At 43.1% G+C, this 12,340-nt stretch overlaps 2 long non-coding RNA genes across 7 annotated transcripts in view; one reads left to right on the top strand and one right to left on the bottom strand.

The window, feature by feature from the left end:
* LOC125745365 (uncharacterized) overlaps window positions 1–12,340 on the top strand; it is a 175,462-nt gene that overhangs the window by 121,068 nt on the left and 42,054 nt on the right. The gene's annotated exons all lie outside the window — the stretch shown is intronic.
* Window positions 6,889–12,340, bottom strand: part of LOC125745369 (uncharacterized) — a 61,729-nt gene continuing 56,277 nt past the window's right edge. The window contains exon 3 of the long non-coding RNA XR_007398662.1: window positions 6,889–10,299. This is a non-coding gene — a long non-coding RNA (uncharacterized LOC125745369). The remainder of the gene's footprint in view (window positions 10,300–12,340) is intronic.

Here is a 12,340-nt window from a genome sequence, read left to right as displayed (position 1 = left end):
ATAGTGTACAGTTCGTGAATAGGAGTGACCAGGAATTCGAGTCCTGGACCAATGGCTGACCATCCATTTGGCGGGCTTTCGGAAGGGGGTCTGTATCAGTCCTTTTGAGATTCATGACCAGACTGATTTCCCTTGTATTGATGATTTTCGTTAGGCTAGTGTAACTTTTCATATATTCACTTTCGTGGTAACCACTAACCAGATTTGGAAACTGAAGTGATTTTCCATCGGTTTGATACCAAACATGCCATACCAGCCTAGCGGTTCACACTGAATACCATCTGTAATGATTAATTAATGATTACTTATATTATGTCATTATGTTATGTTATATTACTCACACCAGTACCTGGTCCAGGTGGTCTAGGTTGCACCTCAATCAGAGGTTACCCTTTATACAGACATTATATGACATATTCTCATTCCAACAGCACATCTTACCCTTAGATAGGCATGGTAAAATACAAAGATCAGATAAGGGCTGCTGAGGAATGTGGAAAAGAAAAGGGGGGAAGGTTAGTCAGTCAAAGAAAAAGAGTCTTTGAAAGTTAGGACACATTACAAACATAACCTGTCTGTATATTGAGACTAGTAGTCATGGGTAAATAAATATACAGATATACAACAGCCAAACTTAAAAGAAACTTTCTTTAGGGTGTTGGGTGAGTGGTATGTAAGGCAGGATGTCTGGGGAGGGGGTTGTGTGCCAAGTCGAGGGACCCCTGTCCTTGAGGTCCACTCTGCTGTCTGTAGGTGTTAAAACTTTGAGCAATAAAAGTTTGAGTGCTGGCCTCCCTTGTTATCTGTGTGTGTTTAAGTGTGTCCGTGTGTGTGGGGTCACGAACCCCCCTTTGAGGCCTAGGCCGATGTGTGCCTCTCGTACCAGGGTAGGTCTTGTCTCAGGCCACCTGGAATTTAAGCTTTGTGATCTGTGCATGTGTGATCCTACACGCATCCTCTGTTGTTTCCTACATAAACCTCTACATGGACACTGTTACCACTTTCAAGGTCATACACAATTTCCCCAACCGCAAACCGCATGGATGAACAGGGAAGTTCAACAGCTCCTGAAGTCACGTGATGAGGCTTTCTGCACTGGCGGCCGAGAAGTCTACTAAACAGTCAGGTCCAACCTGAGGAGAGGCATCAGAGAGGCAAAGCGCTCCTGAATGACTATCTTCCAGTGGCCCTGACCCCCATTGTTTTGAAGTGGTTTGAGAAGCTGGTCTTAGCACACATCAAGAACAACATCCCTTCCTCCCTGGACCAACAGCAGTTTGCCTACAGGTCAAACAGGTCAGCTGAGGATGCCATTACCTTGGCCCTCCACACTGCCCTATCACACCTGGAGCAGCGGGACAGCTACGTACGGATGCTGTTTATCGACTACAGCTCCGCCTTTAACACCATCTCCCCCCATCAAGCTGGCCATAAACTGCACAACCTTGGACTGAACACATACCCGTGCAACTGGGTCTTGGACTTTCTGACCAACAGCCCACAGACAGTGCGCATGGGTAACCACACCTCCGCCTCCATCACTCTCAACAGAGGAGCACCTCAGGGCTGTGTGCTCAGCCCCCTCCTCTACTCCCTCTTCACACACGACTGCGAACCCACCCATGATTCTAACCTCATACTTAAGTTTGCAGACAATACAACTGTGATAGGTCTGATCTCGAACAACAACCAGTCAGCCTACTGGGAAGAGGTCGAGAACCTGGAGCGCTGCAGCCAGGACAACAACCTCGCCCCTGAACTCAAAAAAGACAAAAGAACTGATCCCGGACTTCAGGAGACTGAAGCACGGGGACCACCACCCCATCAGCGTCGGTGGTGAGAAGGTGGAGGTGGTTCTGATCATTGATTGATTCCTCACGGTTCAGATCAGCTGTGACCTGTCATGGACCACAAACACTTCAGTCATGGCCAAAAAAAGGACTTCAGAGGCTCCACTTCCTGCGGAGCCTGAAGAAAGCACAAGAGCATTTTGATGCAATACCCCACATGTGCGATACCCATATTTATGTGCATTTAGACCACTGAAAACTGAATTTACTTACAAACTTACCAGTCCCTTATTTTGTTTATATATGTCATGCCCCGGTCGTCCGATCCTCCCATGTGCCACTCCCCCTCATCTACCTCGTGTGGAATCCCAGTGTTACCGACTGTTTCTCATTGTTAATTAGTCTGGTGAATTTAAGTCCGCGTTAGAATACGTTTCCCCAGTCCGGTCATTGACGTGTGTCCTTTGTGTGTGTGTAACAGTGGACATTTTGTTATTTCCACTTGCACTCCTGTGTCAGCCTAAGCTTTTCGTATACACTGACCTCTAGTAGTATCAGGTAGAACTGCTCGGCTCTCTCTCAGTTCCGGAGATTAAACCAGCGCATTGCTGATGGATCTCGAGCTGTGCTGCCCCGCGGAATCCCAGCTTTCTGCTGTTTTGTGCCAGGAGAATAAAATGGTTGCATGGTCCCACGTCCCCTCATTCTTTGAGTGAAAAAACCACAACGCAGACCTATGAGGGGTTACATGTGCGCGAGGTTCCTGATTTCTCTGCTTTAAAATAATACCCGTCTTCACCCGATCTCTGTACATACTTTATTCTCTGATTCTGATTCATGCCTCACAATCTATGTAATTGTAAATATACTGTGCAGCTGCTGGCGCGTTCCAAACTAAATCTCATTGTACTTACAATGTCAATAAAAACATTCATCCATCCATCTATCTATCTATCTATCTAGGCAGGCCAGTGTCACCTCGCCTCCATCCTTCCTGAAGTCAATGATGGCTTCCTTTGTCTTTGTGCTGTTTAGTGCCAAATTGTTTGCTGAACTCCAACCTGCCACTTTCTGGACCTCATCTCTGTAAGCTGACTCATAAGAACCAAAGAGATTTACAAATGAGAGCTCAAGCTCCTTTGGGGAGAACTTAGCTAATAGCTCAGAGTTGTTAAAATCTTATCTAGCTCTGATTTTAAGGAACCCAGGGTTTTAGCTTGTGCTACACTAACAGGAAGACTATTCCATACTCTAACTACACGCTGTGCACATATCTCCACAGAGGCACAGCAAGATTACCACAGTCTCCCTGCACTCTACAAGACGGCCATTAAACTCGCAGTCGAAAATGCTCATCAAGGAACCCGTCAGCACATGAATTTCTATAACATCCAGGGCCGTCCAAAGGTAACTACTGAGAAAGTGTTTACAAAAGTGTGAAACTTTCACCATCTGCAAGCTGAACTAATGAGTATCACATTGATTTTGATGTTTTAATTTCAATGCATATGATGCTTAATGTCTCTTCACAATGAAAGTGACGGTTTTATATCTCAGCCCTGGTCAATTTTACCTTCTCACAGTTTCCCTCTGAATCTGCTACATTCAAGTCTGTGACAGTTTGCCATTTTTTGGGTGATTGTTGTTTGTTATATTGCCTTTAAAACAGTTGTAGGCAATTTTGTATATAACATGTTTATGTGATTTAGATCAGCAGTGCAAACATTGACATTGAGATTCTCTTGAGAGCAACAAAATGTCCAAAGTCAACTGCAACAGACCATCGGGATGACTGCGTGTTTGTGACCAACAGGGTAAGTAATGAGTCACTGTGACTGTGAGCATTGGACATATCAGTTAGCAAATTAATTTAGGTTTGTGTTAACTTTTTTGATGCCCTGCGGGGGAAAGTTAGCCAACAATAAAGTAACAAATAGATAGGTGGCCTCAAACAGCCAGTTCCTTCACATTATTCTCAAATTTCAGTAGGCTTACAGGCTTAAAAGCTGGATTACCAGACAGAAACAAATGCTAATCATCTGAGGGGCGACCTGTAGATTTTTCCTCGAGCTATGAACCCTAGCTGGCCTTATTTAAAGAGCTGTGGGCTGTACTACAAAGCGGGTTTTACATACCCAGAGTTACCTCAATCGATCCGGGTTAACTAACTCTCATTGTTGAAATCAGCCTTAAATGGCGGCATGGTGTTTTGTGGTGAAAGGGCAGGACTTAACTCTTGTTTTAATTAGAAAGCCAGCAATTAAACCTGGTCAGAGCAGGGTAGATGTGCAGTGTGAATTACCCTTTAAATTTACCTCTTTAAATAGTGAACTACAGGACCACTTAGCTTGATCGGAGGACAGTATTTTAATACAGAGCAGTGTTCAGTTAAACGGGATTTGTTGTCAATACTTTTAGATGTACTTGCTTTGTATGATATAGCCTTATGGTGACCCTGCTTTGGAAGCTCTTTCCCCTAAAATTGATCTGTGTGATTAAACCCTGCAGTCCAGCAGCTCTGCCTTAAATCATTAGATATATCTTTACTACACCTTCTCTCACTGTATTTATTGCCCACCACTCTTTAAATACTGTTTTTGAGTGTCTGTGTGTTTTTGCAGCCATTCAGTAACTGTAGAGTTTGCAGCAGACGGTCTGGTAATGATCTTACAGATCCATCAATTGACTGTGTACCAAACAAGAAAGTGAATCAAGTAACTGTAGAGAGTCTTAGCATTATGGAAATGTTCCAGGTGTGTGAATTGTGTCTAAACATGTGGTTAAACTTTGTGTTTGTACATGCAAAAATTTGATCAGAGTACTGTTTATTAATGACAAAGTTACTTTTACTCTGAACAACAGTGGCAGCACCAGGGAAAAGCTTGGGGGCTTATGAAGAAATTTTCTATACAATTTAGACAGCACAGAATCATTAACCTACTTTAATGCATTTATTTATACAACCACACATTTCCCACATTTTGACATCAGTCATGCAGTGAAGATACAGTCTCTTTATTTCTTGACGCCAACCCTCCCCATTAATCCAGGCTTGGGACCGACACCTAGTTGAGCTGGCTTGCTCCCTTAAGTGGCTGGGTTAGGCTAAACTATATACATATTTATAAAGACTACAATAAATTTATAAAGACCTCCCTAAATATGTAGTCTAACAAAATGCAGTTTAAAGAAGGTAGCCTACCTGGTAAACAAAGAAATTAAAAGGCCCACAGCTTATAATCGGGTTATATCCAAGCAGTTTTTAAGAACGTAGCCTACAAGGCGAAATTGAATTACTTTCTGGACCAACAAACGCAACCAGGCATGAACATTATGCACCTTCCTAGTCTTGATGTATGTCGTCAGACGGATGAGGACGTTAGGCAGCCTTTAGATCCTACCCATCATGCACTGCAGTTTTTTGCAAATTCCTCAAATGGAAAACCATTAAATACCTGTTATATTACTTTATATTCATGTAATAAATATACAAATATCAATTAGTTGGAAATCAGCCAGACAGACATAATTACTACAAATGGTTTCCACTGAATCTGCAACTCTGAGTGTTGCAGGCTTGGATGCAGTGCCGCACCATTTTGTAAGGCATGCACTGGCCAATCATGTAGCACTTCTCTCAGAAATATTAATGAGACATCACCTACCACCCTGCAAAAAAGAAATTTGCTGCCCGCCCACCCGCACACGAGCCAACATGGCTCTGGAGAAACAAGCGGCAAAAAAGGCTCGCATGCGGTCTTCCAAAGTTTGGGAATACTTCATCATGACACCTTTTCTGCGCCTCTACTGTAGCTGACGTTAATGACGCTGTTTCAGCCGTTTTATATTTTCTGTTTACTTATTCTGTCATGCAAGACTGAGACAAATTATCGTTTACGACTATTCTTACACACTGTAGCCTGACTTGCTGACTTAAGTAAGCTTAACTATAAGCTACCTTTGCTAGTGTTTGTGAAAAACATATTTCTCACAGTTATGAAATTATTCCATGTTTTAGCATCTGTTTCAACATTAAAGTCAAACTGCTATACTGAAATATGTAAACACTATTGAACTATTAACTTAAGTCTAACATAGAAAATCCTACTGAATCTCTTAAGATTTTCCTTTTTTGTTAATGCACTAATGTTTAAGAAATGTCTTAATAAATTGAATTTCAGATTTGTGTGTGTGTGGGTGGGAGTGGGTGAATTGTATTAAATTCATACATTCATTCTTTTGGCTCGGACATTATTGACCTAAAACAAATTGAGGCATTGGGTAAGTGCTTAAATTAGCTACTAAATTGCAAAAAATATTCTAAATATCACATTTTCCATTCTTCGGTATAATTTTAACGAATCACCTATGCTGCCAAACATTACTACTATTAATTTCTCTTCTGTTGCGTACAAACTAAATGTAAAATAGTTAAAATCAGTACAAATTAAAGCACAAGAAATATACAGCATCACTGTAAGCCAATTAGCTCAATATAATGGAATTATCTGAAAACGCATAGATTGTCACAACCTCTTTAGAAAAGTCCAAAATACTCAGGTTTAAAACAGGTTTTAGTTCTTCTTTATGTGTACAGGACAGTGTGATGGTTCTGGTGGTGGGTGTGGCCGACGCTGCTCGCGATGTTTGGCTATGCTGCAGTCCCAGGGAGCGAGTTGGAACACATTTCCACCTTCAAGCTTAGGTGGAAAAACAGCACCGAGACCCAGCAGCAGGACAACTTCACTTGTCCAGCCAACCAGCCCTGCTTCATCATTGAAGTAAGCCCTGTGAACAGGAGCGAGATGTACTTCTGCAGTGGATGTTATAGGGGAAAGAACATCCCCATCCTCACGTCTGCCGGAGTGCCCCCTCAAGTGGGTGTGTGACTTAACTCGATGGATGAATTGGACAGAATGTACTGTGACTAGAGGTCGACCGATATGGGGTTTTCAATAGCCGATGCCGATATTTAGGAGTCAGGGTAAGGTGATGGCCGATATATGCTGCTGATTTTTTTTGGCCGATAATTGGACGTTTTTCCCTTTATTTGGATGATAGAATATCACACTAATAATAACAAACGATAGACAAAAGATCTCAATTTAGCATTTATTGAATACTCAACTTATGAAACAATAACACATTTATAAACAATAAAAATAGCAGCATCAGAATCTCTATTAGTACACAATATAGCAGCAAACTCCTCATATCAGACGGTAGGAGAATTTGTAAACAAAACAAAAAGGAATGAGCATGTAATCTTCAGTTTTAATCCCGCTTCCAGTCCCTGAGTTTTCTCACCCCACCCATCCTTCACAGACATCAAACAGCAATTACTAAAACAGAAGGAAAAATGCAAAAGCACAAAAGAACTTGAAAACAATAACAAACTTATAAACAATAAAAATACCAGCATCAGAATCTCAATTAGTGCACAATATAGCAGCAAACTCCTCATATCTGGGGGAAGGAAAATTGGAAACAATACAAAAAGGAATGAGAACATCTTCAGTTTCAATCCCATTTCCAGTCCCTGAGTCTTCCTCATCCCTCAAGCAGGCAAGGCATGTCACCCCAGGTGTGTGACAATTATTTTATATGTATCTATATATATTCCCTCCACCAGAGCTCCTCTACGGAGGACTGCGTTATTTTTATTGTCCATTGCGAAAAAAAACACACAAAAAAAAATATATATCTATATATATATACATATATATATAAAGGGTGTATCGAGACTAGATGGTCAGGTTGGATAACTAAGGTGCACTAAACTTGGGGGAGCAGGCATGGCATGTCACCCCAGGTGTGTGACAATTATTTTATATATATATGTATATATATATATTCCATCCACCATCCCTCCTTCACGGAGAACTGCGTTATTTTTATTTTCCATTGCGAAAAAAAAAACAAAAAAAAAATCTATATATATACATATAAATGGGTGTATCGAGACTACATGGTCAGGTTGGATAACTAAGGTGCACTAAAATTGGGGGAGCAGGCAAGGCATGTCACCCCAGGTGTGTGACAATTACTTTATATATATGTATATATATAGTCCATCCACCATCCCTCCTTAATGGAGAACTGCGTTATTTTTATTGTCCATTGTGAAAAAAAACACAAAAAAAAAAATAAAAAATATATATATATATATATATATATATATATATATATATATATATATACACATATATATATGGGTGTATCGAGACTAGATGGTCAGTATGGATAACTAAGGTGCACTAAAATTGGGGGAGCAGGCAAGGCATGTCACCCCAGGTGTGTGACAAATATTTTATATATATGTATATATATTCCCTCCACCACCCCTCCTTTAAGGAGGACTGCTTAATTTTAAATGCCCATTGGGAAAAAAAACAAAAAAAAATCTATATATATACATATAAATGGGTGTATCGAGACTAGATGGTAAGTATGGACAACTAAGGTGCACTAAAACTGGGGGAGCAGGCAAGGCATGTCACCCCAGTTGTGTGACAATTACTTTAAATATATGTATATATATAGTCCATCCACCATCCCTCCTTTACGGAGAACTGCGTTATTTTTATTGTCCATTGCGAAAAAAAAAAAAAGAAGAAATATCTATATATATATATATATACACATATATATATGGGTGTATCGAGACTAGATGGTCAGGTTGGATAACTAAGGTGCACTAAAATTGGGGGAGCAGGCAAGGTATGTCACCCTAGTTGTGTGACAATTATTTTATATATATGTATATATATATTCCCTCCACCACCCCTCCTCTGCGGAGGACTGCTTTATTTTTAATTTCCATTATGAAGAAAAAAAAACACAAAAACAAAGAAAAACAAAAATAAAATAAAAATAATAAAAATAAATAAAAAGAAAAACAACTAGAGCCAATAACAATAGTAATAGCAATAACAAAAATGATAAGTACAGCTGCAGTTATGATAACAACAATAACAATAAATAGCAACATCAACCTCCATATAATAATTATTTTTTTTTTACATGTATATTCCCTCCACCACCCCTCCTCTGCGGAGGACTGTTTTTTTTTTTCAAATCAAAAATGTTTTTTTCATTTTTTATCAAAAATGATAAGTACAGCTGCAGTTATGATAACAACAATAACAATAAATAGCAACATCAACCTTCATATAATACAAATTTACAACAACGTATTATCATCAAGGATGTGCCACTGTGGGTCAAGGACCAGGCAGGTTTTCCGGGTACTCTCCAAACCCCCCCCGGGACCACCCACCACACCCTCCAAGGGCCCAGAGAGGGAGAATAAAAGGGGCCCTCTTCAGGCCCCCATCTGCCCCCCCGCTCAATGTGTGTGTGTGTAATGTATGTACATGTCGGTGTGTATGAATGTGTGTGTGAACAGAAGTGTGTGCAATTCAAAACTGCGGTACATTAAAAGTGAGGAAGTGGTCAGGGTACGAGCTCCCCACCGCTGGCAGACGGCGGAATCCCATGCACCCCACCATATTCCCAAAAAAAAATATATATGGGTGTATCGAGACTGTCATGCCCGGCTCCTCCGCTCCTCCTGTGTGCCACGCCCCCTGATTACCCACGTGTTTTCTCCCGATTGTACCCAGCTGTATCTAGTTCATTTGCTCAGTCCTGTGTATTTCAGTCCGTGATTTACCTGAGTCCTTCGTCCGTCATTGATGTCAGTCAGTGTTCGTAGTTCCGTGTCACCGATTAAACCCCGTACTTTGCCCCGATTTCTGCTTGTCTGCCTGTCCTTGCCCGCCTGCACGCACGATCGCCGCTCTGCCCGCGATCTCCCGTGACAGATCTGTCTCTCCGCTTTCCCAGCCCTTTGTCAGCTCCTGCCCTACGTTCTGTCTCTTGCCATGTTTTGTGCTTCGGTCCTGTTCCCCGTCCTGCGTTGATTCTGTTCTTGTTTTTCAGGTCCTGTTTTGCCTCGTCCCGTCCGTCGCCCCCTTCCTTGGCGCGCCCGGAATAGCGCGCCTTTGGGGGGGGGTTCTGTCATGCCCGGCTCGTCCGCTCCTCCTGTGTGCCACGCCCCCTGATTACCCACGTGTTTTCTCCCGATTGTACCCAGCTGTATCTAGTTCATTTGCTCAGTCCTGTGTATTTCAGTCCGTGATTTACCTGAGTCCTTCGTCCGTCATTGATGTCAGTCAGTGTTCGTAGTTCCGTGTCCCCGATTAAACCCCGTACTTTGCCCCGATTTCTGCTTGTCTGCCTGTCCTTGCCCGCCTGCACGCACGATCGCAGCTCTGCCCGCGATCTCCCGTGACAGATCTGTCTCTCCGCTTTGTCAGCTCCTGTCCTACGTTCTGTCTCTTGCCATGTTTTGTGCTTCGGTCCTGTTCCCCGTCCTGCATTGATTCTGTTCTTGTTTTTCAGGTCCTGTTTTGCCTCGTCCCGTCCGTCGCCCCCTTCCTTGGCGCGCCCGGAGTAGCGCGCCTTTGGGGGGGGGGTTCTGTCATGCCCGGCTCGTCCGCTCCTCCTGTGTGCCACGCCCCCTGATTACCCACGTGTTTTCTCCCGATTGTACCCAGCTGTATCTAGTTCATTTGCTCAGTCCTGTGTATTTCAGTCCGTGTCTTACCTGAGTCCTTCGTCCGTCATTGATGTCAGTCAGTGTTCGTAGTTCCGTGTCCCCGATTAAACCCCGTACTTTGCCCCGATTTCTGCTTGTCTGCCTGTCCTTGCCCGCCTGCACGCACGATCGCCGCTCTGCCCGCGATCTCCCGTGACAGATCTGTCTCTCCGCTTTCCCAGCCCTTTGTCAGCTCCTGTCCTACGTTCTGTCTCTTGCCATGTTTTGTGCTTCGGTCCTGTTCCCCGTCCTGCGTTGATTCTGTTCTTGTTTTTCAGGTCCTGTTTTGCCTCGTCCCGTCCGTCGCCCCCTTCCTTGGCGCGCCCGGAGTAGCGCGCCTTTGGGGGGGGGTTCTGTCATGCCCGGCTCGTCCGCTCCTCCTGTGTGCCACGCCCCCTGATTACCCACGTGTTTTCTCCCGATTGTACCCAGCTGTATCTAGTTCATTTGCTCAGTCCTGTGTATTTCAGTCCGTGATTTACCTGAGTCCTTCGTCCGTCATTGATGTCAGTCAGTGTTCGTAGTTCCGTGTCCCCGATTAAACCCCGTACTTTGCCCCGATTTCTGCTTGTCTGCCTGTCCTTGCCCGCCTGCACGCACGATCGCCGCTCTGCCCGCGATCTCCCGTGACAGAGACTAGATGGTCAGTATGGATAACTAAGGAGCACTAAAATTGAGTGAGCAGGCAAGGTATGTCACCCTAGTTGTGAGACAATTATTTTATATATCTACATATATATTCCCTCCACCACCCCTCCTCTGCGGAGGACTGCTTTATTTTTAATTTCCATTTCAAACAAAAAAAAACACAAAAAATAAACAAAGAAAAACAACGTGTCTGCTATTGGTTGTGTATGTGTATCTACATGTGTGGGGTGTACAGGTAAGTGTGGATGCATACCTATATATGTATGTATTTATGCTTGTGTGTGAGTGTAGCGATTTGTCCATGGATGTGCTAATAGTTGATGTGGGGAGTAGCAGCGACACCCCCCCCATTCTGACCCCCCAGCATGCGACCACCAGTAGTGCTGAGGGGGAGCGGGAAGTAGAGGGGGGCCGTGAAAAGGGCCCACCCCACTTTCCAGGAAGCCGAACCCAGGGCCACAGAAGAAGGTAGGCACCCCCACCCAGCACAAGACCAAACCACAAAGCCGCCTTCGACGCACGTAGTGTCCCAAAGTACCCGGAATACCCGTCAGGACCCTGACCCACAGTGACACAACTCACGCACCAACCCAGCCCACCACCAGCAGAGGGGGTCAGACCCCTTCGGGACCACCCATAACACCCGACAAACTGCGCAGGCTCAGGGAGATATATGTCACCCCTGTTGCGTGACAATTATTTTTTTTTACATGCATATTCCCTCCACCACCCCTCCTCTGCGGAGGACTACTTTATTTTAAATTTCCATTATGAAGAAAAAAAACACAAAAACAAAGAAAAACAAAAAGAAAATAAAAATAATAAAAAAAAAGAAAGAAAAACAACTAGAGCAAATAACAATAGTAATAGCAATAACAAAAATGATAAGTACAGCTGCAGTTATGATAACAACAATAACAATAAATAGCAACATCAACCTCCATATAATAATTATTTTTTTTTACATGTATATTCCCTCCACCACCCCTCCTCTGCGGAGGACTGTTTTTTTTTTTCAAATAAAAAATGTTTTTTTCATTTTTTATCAAAAATGATAAGTACAGCTGCAGTTATGATAACAACAATAACAATAAATAGCAACATCAACCTTCATATAATACAAATTTACAACAACGTATTATCATCAAGGATGTGCCACTGTGGGTCAAGGACCAGGCAGGTTTTCCGGGTACTCTCCAAACCCCCCCCGGGACCACCCACCACACCCTCCAAGGGCCCAGAGAGGGAGAATAAAAGGGGCCCTCTTCAGGCCCCCATCTGCCCCCCCGCTCAATGTGTG

Source organism: Brienomyrus brachyistius, chromosome 6 (assembly GCF_023856365.1).
Source record: "Brienomyrus brachyistius isolate T26 chromosome 6, BBRACH_0.4, whole genome shotgun sequence".
Taxonomy (NCBI): domain Eukaryota; kingdom Metazoa; phylum Chordata; class Actinopteri; order Osteoglossiformes; family Mormyridae; genus Brienomyrus; species Brienomyrus brachyistius.
Note: the sequence above shows the minus strand (reverse complement) of the source record. Positions and strands in the feature narration are given on the sequence as shown.